Genomic DNA, 19462 nt, shown 5'->3' with positions numbered 1-19462 from the left:
TGATGAAGGTCCTAGGACCAAAAGATCTGAAGATCAAAGAAAAAGAAAAACAACAGCCCTAGTAGCTGCAACACAATACTCCAAACAAACCACACTAGACAACGCAGCTCCGACTCTGACTATGAACTACGAAGAAACTAGGCAAGGTTGACATCACGGAGGATCACCGAATGAACAACCTATCACGCGTCATCGTATACCGCCTGGCTCCACCACCGCGGCTTCGACTTCACAACAACAAGCAGTCGAGGCAACCCCACAGACACGTCGAAGAAGAAGAGCTGACTACCACGACCATTACCATGCCTCCGTTGTTGCTCACCACCATCATTGTTGCCACATAAGCCACCGTGCACGTCCAGTCATAGGAAGCACCAGAGGGATCAAGAGCTTCAAGATGACACCCTAAAGAGGGGAACGACGTTGAAGACGATGTCACCGCCCGACCCTGCAGCAGGATCTAGGCTTTCACCCGAAGAACTTGATCCGGGAGTATAGGTTGTGAAGAATCCCGACGACGTCTCCAAGGAGGATAGCGACGCCCACGGGCGCCGTCGCTGCTGGTCGGCCAGCACCGGCCAGGCTTTCACCTGGTGCAGCCACTCCCACGCAGTAGGCCAAGGTCGACCCGTACCTCCACTGGACCGTGCACATCCCCCACCCAGCGAGCACGCCACCACTGTGCAGGGCAACCAGCTAGACTCCTTGATGACGGGCCTGCAGAGACCAAATCGGGTCCTGCACCCCTCATCCAACCGCGGATGGAGCCTCCCTGCTCCATCAAGCGACAACCGAGCACGACCAGCAGCCGGCAGTGCCCCTCCCGTGCGTTGGCCAAGGCCGACAAGTACAAGCCATGGTCGGCCCACCCGTAACTACCGCAGCTGGAGCCTTGGACCTCTCCCACTACGCGCTGCAACCAGCCTTTGACTTGGACAGGCCCAGATCTGGCCGGCCCGTCCACAACCACACGCTGTCGCCTCCTCAAAATGAGCCCCAACATGCTCGCCGGATCGGCAGATATCCGCTGCACTCTAGGCTATCAGCTAGCCGGATCCGCCACACCGGCGCGAAGGACGCTTGCTGTAGCAACAAGCTGCGCGCGCAACCCCACACCTCCGCTCCGCCTCGCACACCGGCGACTGTGCCAAATACGCGCAACCCCAAGTCATCCCCCCGCGCCCAAGCCAGATCCGCGCAGCCCCGCTCCTGAAGCGCGCCATGGCGCAAGCACCTCGCAAGCGCTCCCCACTCGTGCTCCTCCGTGCACCTCGCCTCGCCGAGCTCCAGTCCCTGCCAGATCAGGATGCCCGCGCACTGCTCAATCCTGTGCGGAAGTGACCGACGACCCCACCGTCGCCTACACAGCATGGACTTTGCCCTGCTGCGTACACTGGTGGCGGCGAGGGGAGCAGCTTCGGTGGGTGGCCTCCCGGTGGCGGGCTAGATTTTGCTCTCCCGAGCCGCCCGTGGGAGCGGCGCGAGAGAGTTGGGCTGCGTGGGTGAAGGGGAACAAGTGGATGGTGAAGGAATAGCCTCTAGGGCATATTTCCAACAAGTTCTTTATGACTAATGTTGAGTCCATGGATTATACGCACTCTCACCCTTCCACCATTGCTAGCCTCTCTAGTACCGCGCAACTTTCGCCGTTGCATTAAACCCACCATATACCTTCCTCAAAACAGCGACTGTAGCTACCTATTATGGCATTTCCATAGCCATTCCGAGATATATTGCCATGCAACTTCCACCGTTCCATTTATTATGACACGTACCATCATTGTCATGTTGCTTTGCATGATCATGTACTTGACATAGTATTTGTGGCTTGTCCATTGTTCATGTTTCTTATACATGTCATGCTAGATCATTGCACATCCCGGTACACCGCCGGAGGCATTCATATAGAGTCATTTTTTTGTTCTAGTATTGAGTTGTAATTCTTGAGTTGTAAGTAAATAAAAGTGCGATGATCATCATTATTAGAGCATTGTCCCGTGTGAGGAAAGGATGATGGAGGCTATGAATCCCCCACAAATCGGGATGAGACTCCGGACTTCAAATAAAAAAGAGGTCAAAGAACCCAAAATAAAAAAAGAGGCCAAAGAGCCAAAAAAGAGAAAAAAGAAACAAAAGAAACAAAAAAAGGAAAAATGATGGAAGAAAAAGAGAGAAGGGACAATGTTACTATCCTTTTTCCACACTTATGATTCAAAATAGCACCATGTTCTTCATGATAGAGAGTCTCCTATGTTGTCACTTTCATATTTTACTAGTGGGAATTTTTCATTATTGAACCTGGCTTGTATATTCAAATGATGGGCTTCCTCAAATTGCTCTAGGTCTTCGTGAGCAAGCGAGTTGGATGCACACCCACTTAGTTTTCTTTCGAGCTTTCATATATTCACTTATAGATCTAGTGTATCCGTTGCATGGCAATCCTTACTCACTTGCACCAATATCAATTGATGGGCATCTCCATAGCCTATTAATTTGCCTAGTTGGTGTGAGAATTTTTTTCTCAGTTTTGTCAATTACCACCTTCTATTCCACCCATAGTGTTATATCCATGGTGAGGGAGTCCTGGACTAGGGGGTGTCCGGATAGCCGAACTATCATCATCAGTCGGACTCCAAGACTATGAAGATACAAGATTGAAGACTTCGTCCCGTGTCCGGATGGGACTTTCCTTGGCGTGGAAGGCAAGCTTGGCGGATATGTAGATCTCCTACCATTGTAACCGACTCTGTGTAACCCTAACCCTCTCCGGTGTCTATATAAATCGGATGGTTTTAGTCCGTAGGACGAACAACAATCATACCATAGGCTAGCTTCTAGGGTTTAGCCTCCTTGATCTCGTGGTAGATCTACTCTTGTAATACCCACATCATCAATATCAATCAAGCAGGACGTAGGGTTTTACCTCCATCAAGAGGGCCCGAACCTGGGTAAAACATCGTGTCCCTTGTCTCCTGTTACCATCCGCCTAGACGCACAGTTCAGGACCCCCTACCCGAGATCCGCCGGTTTTGACACCGACATTGGTGCTTTCATTGAGAGTTCCTCTGTGCTGTCGCAATCAGGAGGGATGCCTCTTCCCGTCTTTAAAGACGGCGCCGTCGTCAAGGGAGCTTTGGCCACCGGCCAAACTATCCGGCTAGGTGGTTTTCTTATGACCGCATGTTCGGCCACCGCACCGACAATGACCTCTCAGGTGATCAAAAGCGATCTTCACATCAACTCGGAATTCACCGAGTAGCTAGATCCGATAGAGCTCGCCTCCGTAAATGAGCTCTTGGATCGCATCGCCGCCCTAGGAGTCGCTACAGACTACGATCAGATTGGGCTTATAACCGATCTGAGAGAAATTAACTCTCCCCAGGCTACCCACCACGTTGTTGTGGTAGAGGAACAACGCGGCGACTCTTCTTCTATGTTAAAGACCAGTTATGTCCGGATTCTCGATCCCTCCATGCCGGATTCCCGCGGAGGGACGGACGTCAATCAAGTACTGAACCTAAAGTCAGGCATCGGACCAGATTTGTTGGATAACATCCAGCAATCCAAGCTTCCACATCCGGAAACTTCTCAGCCTTTGAGCCTCAGATTGGGCGGAGTCCCGAATTTAATTCCGCCCGCCCACCCAAACATAAGCGATCTATCTCAAATACGGCAAGAGCCCGATGAAACAGTACATCATTACTGGCCAGATTCCTCCTGGTTATGGACAGGATAAAGGACTGCCGTGAGGAAAGCGCAATCTCAATTTTCTGCAACAATTGCACGGACAAGGGAATTATGAACGCCATAAGTCGTCGCGAAGTTACACGCTTCGCTAACCTGGCAACCATAGTACAAAAATATTGTGCGATGGAGAGTGCCTGGAAAACCGAAACCAGGTTTTGGGACAATCCGGCCCTGAACATAGCCCTAGTTCGAAATAAAAGGGTGCGGGGTCAAAAACCAAAAATCAAAAAACCCCTAAAGGGCACGGAACCGTACTGGAGGGATGGCTCAACGGACCCTGTAAAATCCATAGTACAGAGGGCGCCACTCCAACACATAGCCTTCGAGGATGTTGGATACTACGGCAGGTGGCCAAAAGTGGCGAAGGTTTTCTAGCCCCGGGTAACCAGCCCAACAGTACCAGTACGGTATTAACAGTCTTCGAGACTTTCGCATCAAATAATATGCAGAAACGAACAATCCACAGCCTCGCCGAAGTCTACCAAGTAGCAACAACAAATCCATGGAGCGACACGGCTATCACCTTCAATGCCAGCAACGAACCTAAATTCCGAACAGCCCGAGCACCAGCCGCATTGGTCCTCAGTCCGATAGTGGACGACTTTCGTCTTACCAAGGTACTCATGGATGGCGGCAGCGGATTAAACCTCATCTATGAGGAAACCCTCCAAAAAATGGAAATAGACTGGAGCCGCATTGAGCGAAGCAGCACAACCTTTAGAGGAATAATCCCTAGTCGGGAAGTATGCTGCACAGGAAAAATCACACTAGATGTAGTGTTTGGCTCACCGGACAATTACAGGTCCGAGGAGGTCACGTTCCAAGTGGCCCCGTTCGGCAGCGGAACGCCTTGTTAGGGCGAGAGGCATTCACAATTTTCCAAGCTATACCCCATTATGGGTACATGAAGCTTAAAATGCCCGGGTCCAATGGAATCATCACTCTTGTTAGTGATCCAGATATAGCACTCCGCGCTGAAAATAAGACAACCGCACTAGCCCTAGAGGCACTATCCGAAGCCCTAGCGGTAGAGGAACTCACTGCACTGCGCTCCATGGTGAATAGGGACGATGTGATACTCGATAAGAGATATAAGTCCACCTCTTTTAAACCAGCAGACGAAATAGTCAAATTCCAGGTCCATCCAACGGACCCCACAAAGACGGCCTCCATTGGGGCACAATTAAACCCTGACGTAGAAGCCGCACTACGAGAATTCCTTCGGGAAAATTGGGACATTTTTGCCTGGCACCCTTCAGATATGCCAGGAATCTCACGCAGGCTGGCAGAACACAGCCTAAATATCCTAAAAGGATTCAAGCCAGTCAAACAGGCTCTTCGGCGATTTTCCGAACCCAAAAGACAGGCAATGGGAGAGGAGCTAGCCAAACTCTTAGAAGCCGGATTCATCAGAGATATAAAACATCCGGACTGGCTAGCAAACCTGGTAATGGTACCAAAAAAGGACAAATCCTGGCGCCTTTGTGTCGATTTCAAAGACCTTAACAAGTCCTGTCCAAAGGATCCTTTCCCCCTCCCCCGCATCGACCAAATTATCGATGCTACCGCAGGGCATGATTCATTGTGCTTCCTTGACGCATACTCCGGGTACCATCAAATCAAGATGGCGGAAACAGACCAAGCCGCAACGGCATTCATTACTCCATACAGACCATTCTGCTTCAACACAATGCCCTTCGGACTCAAAAACGCCGGCGCAACATATCAGCGCATGATTCAGACATGTCTGGCTACCCAGATAGGCAAAACAGTGGAGGCATACATAGACAATGTGGTCATTAAGACCAAACACGTCGAAACTCTAATAGACGATTTGAGGCTTACATTCGACAACCTTCGAGCATACGACATTAAGCTCAACCCGGAAAAATGTGTTTTCGGCGTACCAGCCGGAAAGCTCTTGGGCTTCATTGTATCCGGTAGAGGAATTGAAGCAAACCCATCCAAGATCCGAGCTCTGTCACAATTGGATATCCCAAAAGACCTCAAACAAATACAAAAACTAACTGGATGTGTGGCGGCTCTAAGCCGCTTCATCTCCCGTTTGGGAGAAAAGGCACTACCCCTCTATCGCCTCCTCCGGCGCACCGAACACTTTGAATGGACGGATGCTGCCACGGCCGGACTCGAAGAAATTAAGGCCATATTGGCAACAAATCCGGTCCTTGCCGCGCCCAACCTGGGCGAACCGATGTTATTATATATCGCGGCAACACATCAAGTTGTCAGCGCGGTACTCGTCGTCGAACGAGAAACAGAAGGGCACAAATTCCCTCTTCAAAAACCAGTGTACTACGTATCCACTGTCTTAACTCCATGCAAGTCCCGGTACCCACATTATCAAAAGATAGCGTACGCGGTGTTCATAGCATCCCGAAAGCTGCGACACTACTTTCAAGAGTGTTCCATAAGGTGGCCTCCGAAGTACCTCTCAACGATATTATAAACAATCGCGACGCGACGGGCAGGATTGCAAAATGGGCCATTGAGCTCTTACCATTTGACATAACCTACAAACCACGGCGAGCTATAAAGTCGCAAGTTTTGGCTGACTTCATCGCCGAATGGACCGAAGCCGAACTCCCTAAAGAGTATGGCGCATACTCCAATTGGATCATGCATTTCGACGGCTCCAAAATGTTGGCTGGCTTGGGGGCTGGCGTCGTCTTGACGTCCCCAACCGGAGACACAGTCCAATACATGCTTCAAATAATGTACACGGACTCCAACAACACAACCGAATATGAGGCCCTTCTACATGGTCTCCGGATGGCAATCTCCATGGGTATTCAACGCCTAGAGGTGCGCGGGGATTCAAACCTCGCAATATCCCAAGTAAATGGAGACTTTGACGCCAAGGATCCGAAAATGGCAGCCTACCGTAACGCCGTCCTAAAAATGTCAGCTCGGTTCGAAGGACTCGAATTCCACCATGTAGCCCGGGATAATAACCAGGCAGCAGACATGTTGGCACGCATCGGCGCAAAACGCGACGCCGTCCCTCCAAACATCTTCCTGGAGCGGCTCTTTAAGCCATCCGTATTATGGGAAGAGGAGTCCGGAAATAACAACCCGGAACCAACTGCACCACCCAACATGGAACATTCTGACACAATCGGTGGCTCAGCCAATGAAATAACACCTTCAGCCCACGAAATAATGGCAGTAATTGCCCCGTGGACGGAACCATTCCTAGCCTACTTAATTAGGCAGGAACTTCCCAAAGACCAAAATGAGGCCCACTGCATAGTTCGGCGATCTAAAGCCTACAAGGTCCATGAGGGAGAACTTTATAAGAAAAGCACAACCGGAGTCCTTCAAAGGTGTATCTCCGAAGAGGAAGGGCGAAATCTCCTGGCTAAAATTCACGCCGGACTCGGTGGGCACCACGCTACAGCCCGGGCCCTTGTAGGCAAGGCCTTCCGTACAGGATTTTATTGGCCGACAGCCCGGGCAGATGCTCAGAACTTAGTCCAACGATGCGTCGGTTGCCAGCTCTTTGCTAATCAAATCCACATGCCACCCACCGCCCTCAAAACTATACCCATCACTTGGCCGTTTGCGGTCTGGGGGCTTGACATGGTTGGACCCCTTAAAGGGGGAACCCACAAGCAAAAATACTTATTGGTCATGGTGGACAAATTCACCAAATGGATAGAGGCCAAGCCAGTTAAAACGGCAGAATCCGGACCCGTGATAGACTTCATATCCGGGGTAGTACACCGTTTTGGCGTCCCCCACAGCATCATCACTGATAACGGCACAAATTTCATGGCCGACGAGGTTAAACTCTGGTGCAAAAACATGGGCATCAAGCTCGACTACGCTTCAGTCTATCACCCTCAAACTAACGGTCAAGTCGAACGAGCAAATGGTCTAATCATGAGCGGCATTAAACCCAGATTAGTGCGGTCCCTCATGGAATCTAACATGCACTGGGTAGAGGATCTCAACTCCGTACTCTAGGGGCTGCAGACCATGCCAAATCGCACTACCGAATTCACACCATTTTTTATGGTATACGGCGCAGAGGCAGTTTTGCCCTGCGATATCATTCATGACTCACCTCGCGTGCGCATGACGAGGAAAGAGAAGCCGAGTTGGATCGGTAGGACAGTTTGGACGCCTTAGAGAAGGAGCGCAACGTGGAAAAAACCCGTTCCGCATTCTATCAGCAGCAGGCTCGAAGATATCAAAGCAGAGAAGTACGGGCCAAAACTTACAATGTTGGCGAGCTAGTTCTACGCCTGCCGGACAAGAAATAGGACGAACTTAAGCCCAAATGGGAAGGTCCCTTCATCATCGACCAAGTCCTTACCGGTGGTGCATACCGTCTACGCAACGCATCTGACAACCAACTCGAGCCGAACCCATGGAACGCAGCCCGTCTCCGAAGATTCTACGCCTAGCACCGGACTCAGAGTTCGTCTCCTTCCTCCGTCCACCTTTCATATTTTTTCGCTGTCTTTTGTTTCCCTCCTTTTTCCTCCCTCTTTCAGTAAAAGCCTTTGAGGGCTGATCTGCGCATTGTTCGCACACACTCGATGTGCTACTCGCACTCGTTATACCTGGGGGCTTCTTTAACAGAAGCTTATTTATACGGGCTTCATGCCCAACACATGTGTCATACTTCCGCATGTACCTTTTACTCACCATTATATGCATCGATATGACTTAAGTTTTGGCCAAGCTGGGTTGCCTGGCTCCTGTGCTTACCCCTACGTTCCCGATTGTTCGGCTAGGAGGTAAAGGGAGCACCTCTGCGATTGTTACTGCCGGGTCAGCCGGATGTGTACCTCAGACTGGGTGAAGCCAAAGGCTAGCGTTCTTAAGGGAATATTCGGTCGGTGACTTGAAAGATGATTTATTACTTATTTATTTATCTGCCCCCAGATGCTTTTTCTGCTCTTTTCGCAGTCCGGACATGCACTTTAGGGCATGCCTCCCAGGGAAAGGAACCCCTAACGGAACTATTCTCCCTGGAAGATGTTTCTTACTAACCATTTAATATAACATAGCTAGTTGGGCACTTGTCTGATAAAGCACCTATGACCCCTACGCCTGGTCTCCATGCATGCCCCGGTTTTTGTATAACCGTGAGGGTATTCGGACACACTCCGGACTGTTGGCTCCCGAGGTTGAAGCGAAAAGGTCCGCAAAGACAAACGATCTACAATCCGGCTAGAAGGCATTTTACATGTCATTTTAAATTACATCGTCAAACTGACTGATTGTACTCCTCTTCAATCCCATCTAACAGGCTGTCTAGTTTACAGTCCCGTTGGGAATATTTCACGGCCAACTCTACTTGGCCGTACATCAGGCTCACAGGGATCTCCTTCCCATCGGGCCCCACAGGTCCGACCTCGGCCATGTGGTTTGGATCAGCCTTCGTGTACCGCGTATTCACCATGGCCCAGGCCTCCCTGGTGCCTTGACGGCAGGCCGATATCTTCCACAGGCGGAAGCGCTGCCGTACTCCCTGAAGCTTCTCAGCAAGCCCTCCAAGACCCTCGGGTAGGGTGACGGACGGCCATAAGGCCTGCACGACGCCGCTCATCGCCTGCCGTACATGTTCGTGCAGTTGCAGCAGCTCGGGAAGAAGGTCACCCGTGGAACCAGGCATTTGCTCTGCCGGACGACCCGTGAGCACACCTACAGACACATTTCTGTCAATCGACTTCCTCGCTGAACTCTTCTTTTCAAAAGAGTTTGCTCAAGCACTTACTATAGATGCCGCAACGAAGCCGCCGATTCTCCTTTATGGAGTTAGACAGCTGGACCCGAACATCTTTTAGTTCTTCGCCCAGCCGGGTGTTAGCATCTTGGAGTTTGTTCCTCTCCTGCTGCACCCTCATAAGCACCTTCTCGCTGGCCTTCAGCTGGCGCAGCAGATGTTGCTTGTCCGGATCTAGTCCGGCACCCTCTGCAATATTATTGTCAGACTAAACGCACACGCCGCACTTCATAAACTATTTATCTTTTCAAAATATGTATTACCAGAGGGGGTCTCTGTGGCTCCCCCGGCGGCGGCTAGTGCAGCCTCAAGTTGGGCCTTGCATTCTTGAAGCTCCTGGGACAGGTGGGTATTCTTCTCCATAAGATCCTGCATAACAAATGATCCTTAAATCAGTTAGTTTAACTATTTTAAGTCTCGGGGGCTACTGGCATATATAACTATTAAAATTCCTCACCCGTATGTCTTTCACATACTACTCCGTGGCTCTGGTTAAACCATCTTGAGCAGCACGGAGGTGCGCGTCTCCCGCATTAAAGGCATTCAACGCCTCTGGGGAGAAACACGCGTCACGAAGAACTGTCCGACAGCGCCTGTGATTCATGGCGCTCTCCACCTCAGACCTGGTGGCGGACAGCCTGTCGGCATCCTCCGTTGGAGGAGCATCCGGCTCGCGCCTTGCGCTCGCCTCCCCCTCCGGACCAGGTGTTAGAGCCTGGCTGGCGGAGGCTTGGTTGGCAACCTCTCCGGGCACAGTCCGGCGAGTGCTCTTTCTCCTGGAAGAATCATGAGCATTAATATACCTCCCAGGAGTCTTTCCCTTAAAGACGATGGTGCGCCATACCTTTGCGGCGACGTTTCGATTCGCGCCGCACTCCTCTTCCGCCTGCTGGGCCGCACTGACCCTGGTTGGTCAGTCGCCGCAGGCTCGGCTTCCCGCCGTAAAGGCACCTCCTGCGAAGCACCGTTGGTATACGGTGGTCAGGAATAAGCATTAAAAAAGTAATGGTGTCAGGACTTCGGTCGTACTCACCTGGGAAGCCGGAAATAAACCGGGGTAGTCTGCCGTAATGGCGACTAGAGCATTGTCTATGCTGAGTTGGTGGAACACCCCGTCAATCAGCTCCACCTCTATGTCTGGATCCTCTCCGGAGGCCGGATCAAGGGATCTTCCCGGATCCTCGGGTTGTGGAGCCGGGCTTTCTATGCCCTCCACATCCCGGCGCAGTTCCTGCGTCGAAATCATAAAGTAAGACACTTAACTTTGAAAGCACGGATCGGATATATAAACGTCCGCTTACCCAGCTCCGAGGGTTATTTATGGAGAATCCATTCAATGGACTCGTGCGGAGGAAGTCCTCCTTCTCCCCCTTGTACAAGCCGGACAGGATCTTCACCAGATCGGCGGCCGATCCCGACCCCTTGCGGCCATGACGGGTGGCGTCATTCTCCCCGTTGAAATCCCACATGGGATGGCCCCTATATTGGAGCGGGTGCACCCCTCGCATAATTCATGTGGCCATGACTCCAATCATGGTCAATCCGGAATGGGCCAGTAACCTTATCCGGCCCATCAGATATTGGACGCTCCTATCATCTTCCCGTTGAGGGCTCCGCGGGCGCCAACTCAGGCGTTTCTTCAGAGGAGCGTTGCTAAACTCCAGGAGGCCGATCCGAACTGGATCCAGCAGCGGGGCGTCTTCCATATAGAACCACTCCGAAGGCCAGTCTTTGGACGCCTTCTTCGGGGTTCCGGATAGATATTCGGTCCCGGCGATGCGCCATATTTCGGCTCCGCCCACTTGATATATTGACCCCTCGTGAGAACGGGGTACGAGGCAAAACAATCTCTTCCACAATGCAAAATGGGGCTCGATGCCCAAGAACATCTCGCAAAGAGCTACAAAGCCCGCGATGTGCAAAATGGAGGCAGGTGTGAGGTGGTGAAGTTGGAGTCCATAGAACTCCAGGAGCCCTCGGAGAAATGGATGTATGGGAAATCCGAGTCCCCTTATTAGGTAGGGGACGAAGCATACCCGCTCTCCTTTGGAGGGATTGGGGACGCTCTCCGCCTGCTTCCCACCCTTGTAGGTGGCCAGTCCGGCTCGAACCGGAACCATAAAGGCTGGGGGAAGGTATCCCTCTGCTTGGAGCGTCACTAACTCGCTATGCGGGACTGAACATCTCCTCCAATCTCCTGGCTAAGGACTGGGAGTGCGAGAGGAGGAGCCGCGTCGACTGTCCATGTTGGAATGGATTTTTGTCAGATGCGCTTCGATGAGTACTTGCGGAAGGAGGATGGTGTGATTCGGATCTGGATCCTCGCCTCTCTTATAGGCGGCTTATTCACGCAGCTAAGGGGGTAAAATGTAAAAATACCTTGGCTTTTCGCATTCATACGACACGTGGAAGAGGGCCATTATTGGACGTGGAAGCCAAGGAGCGCAACATTTATAAGGAAACCGGACACTATTCGGCAAACACATGGAATATGGAGGAGAACCCGCCTTGCAAACGCCAAAGACAATATATGCGCCGGACTCATCGTCATTGAAGCCTGGTTCGGGGGCTACTGAGGGAGTCCTGGACTAGGGGGTGTACGGATAGCTGAACTATCATCATCAGCCGGACTCTAAGACTATGAAGATACAAGATTGAAGACTTCGTCCCGTGTCCGGATGGGACTTTCCTTGGCATGAAAGGCAAGCTTGGTGATACGGATATGTAGATCTCCTACCATTGTAACCGACTCTGTGTAACCCTAACCCTCTCCGGTGTCTATATAAACCGGATGGTTTTAGTCCGTAGGACGAACAACAATCATACCATAGGCTAGCTTCTAGGGTTTAGCCTCCTTGATCTCGTGGTAGATCTACTCTTGTAATACCCACATCATCAATATCAATCAAGCAGGACGTAGGGTTTTACCTCCATCAAGAGGGCCCGAACCTGGGTAAAACATCGTGTCCCTTGTCTCCTGTTACCATCCGCCTAGACGCACAATTCGGGACCCCCTACCGAGATCCGCCGGTTTTGACACCGACACATGGCTCACGCTCATGTATTGCGTGAAAGTTGAAAAAGCTTTAGAACGTCAAAAGTATGAAACAATTGCTTGGCTTGTCATCGGGGTTGTGCATGATAAATATTTTGTGTGATGAAGATAGAGCATGACAAGACTATGTGATTTTGTAGGGATAACTTTCTTTAGCCATGATATTTTGGAAAGCTGGGATTGCTTTATTGGTATGCTTGAAGTATAATTGTTTCTATGTCAATATTAAACTTTTGTTCTGAATCTGAATATTCATGCCACAATAAGAAACATTACTTGATAAACATGTTAGGTAGCATCCACATCAAAAATTCTGGTTTTATCATTTACCTACTCGAGGAAGAGAAAGAATTAAGCTTGGGGATGCTTCATACGTGTCCAATGTATCTATAATTTTTTATTGTTCCTTGCTATTATATTATCCATCTTGGACATTTTCAACATGAATTAATATGATATTTTATATCATTTTTTGGGACTAACCTACTAACCCAGTGCCCAGTGCCAGTTGCTATTTTTCCTTGTTTTGTCTTTTACAGAAAACTAATACCAAACAGAGTCTAAATGGAATGAAACTTTTTGAGGATTTTCTTGGACTAGAAGACAACCACAAAGCTTCGGGAGGAGGCCAGAGGAGCCATGAGAGGGCCACAATCCCTAGAGGCGCGCCCTAGGGGATGCTCCTAGGCTTGTGGGCCCTCGGGGCCCCCCTAACCCTAAATCCAGCTCTATAAATACCCAAATATTCCCCTTACACCAGGGGTGATGAGCCACAAGTATAGGGGATCAATCATAGTCCTTTTGATAAGTAAGAGTGTCGAACCCAACAAAGAGCAGAAGGAAATGACAAGCGGTTTTCAGCAAGGTAATGTCTACAAGCACTGAAATTGTCGATAACAGGTAATTTGATAGCAAGATAATTTGTAATGAGCAATAAAGGTATATAAAGTGCAGCAAGGTATCCCAATCCTTTTGTGGCAAAGTATAGGCCAAAACGATATCTTATAATAAGCAGAGCGTTCTTGAGAGCACACGGGAACTTCATCAAGCCACTTCCATCATGTTGGTTTGATTTGCGTTTGCTACTTTGATAATTTGATATGTGGGTGGACCGGTGCTTGGGTGTTGTTATTACTTGAACAAACCTCCCACTTATGATTAGCCCCCTCGCAAGCATCCACAACTATGAGAAAAGTATTAAGATAAAATCTAACCATAGCATTAAACATTTGGATCCAAATTGGTACCTTACGAAGTAGCGCATAAACTAGGTTTTAAGCTTCTATCACTCTAGGAACCCATCATCTAATAACTACTCCATAATGCATTCCCTTAGGCCTAAAGATGGTGAATTTCCATGCAGTCGACGTTCACATGACACCACTAAGGGAATTACAACATACATATCATCAAAATATCGAACACATATCAACTTCACATGATTACTTGCAACATGATTTCTCCCGTGACCTCAAGAACAGAAGTTACTACTCACAATTGATATTCATGCTCAAGATCAGAGGGGTATTAAATATCCTAATGGATCTGAACATATAATCTTCCACCATAAACCATATAGTAATCAGCTACAAGATGTAACCAACACTACTAGTCACCCACAGGAACCAATCTGAGGTTCTGGTACAAAGATTGAATACAAGAGATGAACTAGGGTTTGAGAGGAGATGGTGTTGTTGAAGGTGTTGATGCAGACTGGCCTCCCAAAGAGGAGAGGGTTGTTGGTGATGATGATGACTTCGATTTCTCCCTCCGGGACGGAACTTCCCCCGGCGGAATCGCTTCACCGGAGGGCAAAAGTGCTCCTGCCCAAGTTCCTCCTCGAGACGGCTGTGCTCTGTCGTGAAAGTCCTCTCCTGGTTTTTTCTAGATCAAAAGGCCTTATGTACTAGAAGATGGGCACCGTAGGTGGGCTGGGCTAGCCACAACCCACCAGGGCGTGCCTGGGGGGACTGGCGCGCCCTCATGTCTTGTGGTCACTAGGTGGCCCCCCTCCGGTAGTTATTTGCTCCAGTATATTTTATATATTCCTACATAATTCTCCATAAATTTTCAGCTCATTTGGAGATGTGCAGAATAGGTATCTCTGACATAACTTTTTCAGCTCCAGAATTCCAGCTGCCGACATTCTTCGTCTTTGTGCAAACCTTGCATGTTATGAGGGAAAAGGCATTAGAATTACTCCAAAAAGCATTATTATGCATGAAAGATTATAAATAACAGTAAGAAAACATGATGCAAAATGGACGTATCAAGGGGGCACACCAAAATTACTTCTCCACCACTGCAAGCTTCTGTTCTCGTAGATCCCATCTTGGGGCCTTTTCTGGTACTATGCCGGAGGGGGATTCGACCATGGAGGGCCTCTACACCAACCTTGCTGCCCTTTCGATGATGTGTGAGTAGTTTACCATAGACCTACGGGTCCATAGCTAGTAGCTAGATGGCTTCTTCTCTCTCTTTGATCTTCAATACAATGTTCTCCTTGATGTTCTTGGAGATCTATTTGATGTAATCTTCTTTTGTGGTGTGTTTGTTGAGATCCGATGAACTGTGGATTTATAATCATATTATCTATGAATATTATTTGAGTCTTCTCTGAACTCTTTTATGCATGATTAAGATAGCTTTGTATTTTTCTTCGATCTATTGATTTGGTTTGGCCAACTAGATTGATTTTTCTTGCAATGGGAGAGGTGCTTTGTGATGGGTTCAATCTTGTGGTGTCCTCACCCAGTGAAAGTAGGGGTAGCGAGGCATGTATTTTTATTGTTGCCATTAAGGATAAAAAGATGGGGGTTTACCACATTACTTGGATCTATCCGTCACATCATGTCATCTTACTTAAGGCGTTACTCCATTATTGTTAACTTAATACACTAGATGCATGCTGGATAGCGGTCGATGTGTGGAGTAATAGTAATAGATGCAGGCAAGAATTGGTCTACTTGTCACGGACGTGATGCCTATATTCATGATCATTGCCTTAGATATCGTCATAACTATGCACTTTTCTATCGATTGCTCAATAGTAATTTGTTTACTCACTGTATGCTTTCTTCAAGCGAGAAGCCTCTAGTGAAACCTATGGCGCCCGGGTCTACTTTTACCATATTATTGTCAGATCTATAAAATCAAAAACACAAAAATACCTCTCTGAGTTTTATTTACTTTTATTTGTTTTATACCTATCTCTATCAGATCTCACTTTTGCTCGTGACTGTGAAGGGATCGACAAGCCCTTTTTCGCGTTGTGTGCATGTGTTTGTTAGTTTGTGCAGGTGCATCTTTTGGGGACTTGTGTGTTCCTCCTACTGGATTGATACCTTGGTTCTTAACTGAGAGAAATACTTATCTCTAATTTCCTGAATCACTCGTTCCTCTTCATGAAAAAAATCAACGCAAGCTCAAGAAGTAGCAATAAGGAGAGGCAAGAGTTCAAACTTGGGGATGCCCAAGGCACCCCAATTAAATATTCAAGGAGACTCAAGCGCCTAAGCTTGGGAATGCCCCGAAAGGCATCTCATCTTTCTTTGACAATTATTGGTATGTTTTGGTTTTTGGTTTGTTCATATGATATGCGTAAATTCTTGGAGCGTCTTGTGCCTTTTCTTTTTCTTTCAGTAATGCACCATGCTGGTATAAGATAGTCCTTGGTTGATTTATAGAATTCTTTTTGCACTTCTGATACGTCTCCAACATATCTATAATTTATGAAGTATTCTTGCCATGTTTACAATAGTTTTATATGGTTTTGGTGCACTTTTTATATAACTTCTATAGGATTTTCATGGAGTAACATATTGACCTAGTACCTAGTGCTAGTTGTTGTTTTCTACTTGTTTTTTGTGTTCCAGAAAATCCAAATCAAATGAAGTCCAAATGCAGTGAAACTTTTTGATGACTTTTTTTGGAACAAAAGAGACCCCTGAATGTTCGTGGGATGACCAGAAGAGCCATGAGGACCCACAAGCCACAAGTGCGTGCCCGGAGGTGGTCGTGGCCTGGTGGCTTGTGGCCCATCTTAGCTCCTTTTCGCATGATTCCAACTCCGAGAATTCTTATAAATAGGGAAACCCCCAGAAATAACCCTAGAACTTTGGCTCTGCTGCCGCAAGCCTCTGTACCAAAGAGATCCCATTTGGAGCCCTGTTCCGGCACCATGTCCGAGGAAAATCATCATCAGAGGCCATATTTATCATCCCGGCGGTCTCCCTGACAATGAGGGAGTAGTTCACCCTCGGAGCCGAGGGTATGTACTAGTAGCTATGTGTTTGATCTCTCTCTCTCTCCCTCTCTCTCTCTCTCCCTCTCTCTCTTGTGTTCTTGATTTGGCATGATCTTGATGTATCGTGAGCATTGTTATTATAGTTGGATCATATGGTGTTTCTCCCTCTCTATCTTGTCGTGACAAATTGAGTTTTTACCTTTAGGTTTCACTATTATCGGATTGAATGTTTTGGATTTGAGAACACCGGATGTATGTCTTGCATGTGGATACCTGTGGTGACAATGGGGTGTTTTATTGATTCACTTGATATATGTTTTGGCAATCAACTTGCGGATTCCCGCGGTGACATTGGGGTAATCTAAGCATAGAGGTTGATGCATGTTTTCATCCTTCTTTCTCTGGTAGAAACCTTGGGGCACTCTTTGAAGTTATTTGTGTTGGATTGAATATTATGAATCTGAAGTTGTTTGATGCATATCGAATAATCAACTCATGCATACTTGTGTGACATTGGAGTATCTAGGTGACATTAGAGTTGGTGATGCGTATCATATGGTGTTATTTTAGTACGAACTCTAGGGATGTTTGTGACACTTATAGGGATGGCTCAATAGATTGATCGGAAAAGATAACTTTGAGGTGGTTTCTTACCCTACAAAAATTTCATCTTATGTTCTCTGCTGGATAAGAACTTTGGAATGATTCTTTGTCGCACGTCGAGGGATTGTTATATGATTCAATTATGTTAGCACTGTTGAGAGATTGCACTAGAAGAAGTATGAACCCTAGGCCTTGTTTTCAAGAATTGCAATACCGTTTGTGCTCCGTTTTATCACTTGCTGCCTTGCTGTTTTTTTATTTTCATATTACAAAAGCTATATCTACTATCCATACTACACTTGTATCACCATCTCTTCACCGAACAAGTGCACCTATATAATTTTCCACTTTATTGGGTGTGTTGGGGACACCACAAATTTCTTGTATTTGGTTGCAGGGTTGTTTCAGAGAGACCATCTTCATCCTACGCCTCCCACGGATTGATAAACCTTAGGTCATCCACTTGAGGGAAAGTTCCTACTATCCTACAAAACTCCGCGCTTGGAGGCCCAACACGAGTCTACATGAACAAAGTTGCGTAGTAGACATCAAGCTCTTTTCTGGCGCCGTTGCTGGGAAGGTGAGTGTTTGAAGGTATATCTTTATATATTGCAATTGAATCTTTTAGTTTCTTGTTTTATCACTAGTTTAGTGTTAAAAAGAAAACTACGGAATTGAGGTTGCCTCATATTCTTCATCTTTATAATGTATTTCTTGAAAATGATTGTCGGGGTACAAAAGTACGGGCTTTTTAGTACCCCTTACTTGTGCATGGGGAGTCGTAGACACGCATGTGGCAGGGCTTGGCAAGATAGGAGAAGACATAAATCAAGAGTACCAAGACAACATTCAAGACAGTGAACAAAGAGCAGAAGGCAAGCTGGACGTCCCCCGACAACATCCTTGCCGGGGCGGCTTGCGTGGCCCCGGCAAGCTCCTTGCCGGGGTAGCCCGTGAAGCACCAGCAAGGCCATCACCCTTGAGGCAAAGAGCTCTGACATCACCAACAACGTCAAGGCCAAGGCTCGGGGGCGCGTGCATAGTAGCATGCAGATCTTTGTGAAGACTAATGGCATGCAGGTCTATGTGGGGACCAGAGAACAAAGACCCCAAGCAAGGCCCTTTCCGGGGACGACTACGAGGTCTTGCCAGGGACAATTGCGGGGCCACAGCCAGGCACGCGCCCGACAAGGCTTTACCACCCCACCGATGTTCTAGCACGACGACCAGCTTGCCAACTAGGCAGACGCCTGTGTGGCGGCATGCAGATTCTGGGCCAACTAAGCAAGCGCCTGTGTGGTGGCATGCAGATCTTCGCGAAGGCTCTGCCACCGCGCCAGCACAGCGGCTAGTCAGCCAGCCTGGCGCTGCGTGCCTCGTCAGCCTGGACGTGTGTCAAGATGAGGTAAGGCGGCAAAGGACGGGACGAGTTCTATTCCCGTCCCCGATAAAGTTAGAGGGCACGTAGGCATCGCATTAAATGCGTTTGTCCTATGATGTCATGGATAAACTTGTACGTTACAGCTACTTTACACCTCATGTGTGCCATCGTGGCGACCCCTTCGACGTATAAAAGGAGGTCCAAGGCGTATTGGAGCAGGATTCGGACTTTTTGGACTGAGCATGCATAACAGTCAGTCTAAGAACTCAAGAACACTGAATATACACCCAAAAGCAGGACTAGGGTTTTACGCTACTCAGCAGCCCGAACCTGGGTAAAAACCCCTCGCGCTGATCACCAGACCCGCTCTTTGTGTAACCCTCTCCCCGCCAATCATAGAAGGTATCCTCGTGATCCCATAGGTGTCGTTTCCCCGACAATGATGGATCAGGAAATTTTGCCAAAGTGTTAGAAGAATTCAATAAAATGTTGGGCATAAAATCTTTGAATGATGAGAATGATTGCAATGCTGTTATTATGCTTTGTATGAATACCCATGATGCTAAAGATATGCAAAGCCATAAGCTTGGGGCTGCTATTTTTGATGAAGATGATATTTTTAGTCCCGCAAGTTCTGATGAGAATATTTCTTATGATGATTGCATGCCTCCT

General features: G+C 48.2%; 1 pseudogene; it reads right to left on the bottom strand.

The window, feature by feature from the left end:
- Positions 1 to 392: 392 nt before the first annotated feature.
- On the bottom strand, positions 393 to 1223 carry LOC119309435 (annotated as a pseudogene).
- Between the last annotated feature and the right edge of the window lie 18239 nt (positions 1224 to 19462).

The sequence above is a fragment of the Triticum dicoccoides genome, chromosome 5B (assembly GCF_002162155.2).
Source record: "Triticum dicoccoides isolate Atlit2015 ecotype Zavitan chromosome 5B, WEW_v2.0, whole genome shotgun sequence".
NCBI lineage: Eukaryota > Viridiplantae > Streptophyta > Magnoliopsida > Poales > Poaceae > Triticum > Triticum dicoccoides.
The sequence above is the reverse complement of the archived record's forward strand: the minus strand, read 5'-3'. Positions and strand labels throughout refer to the sequence as shown.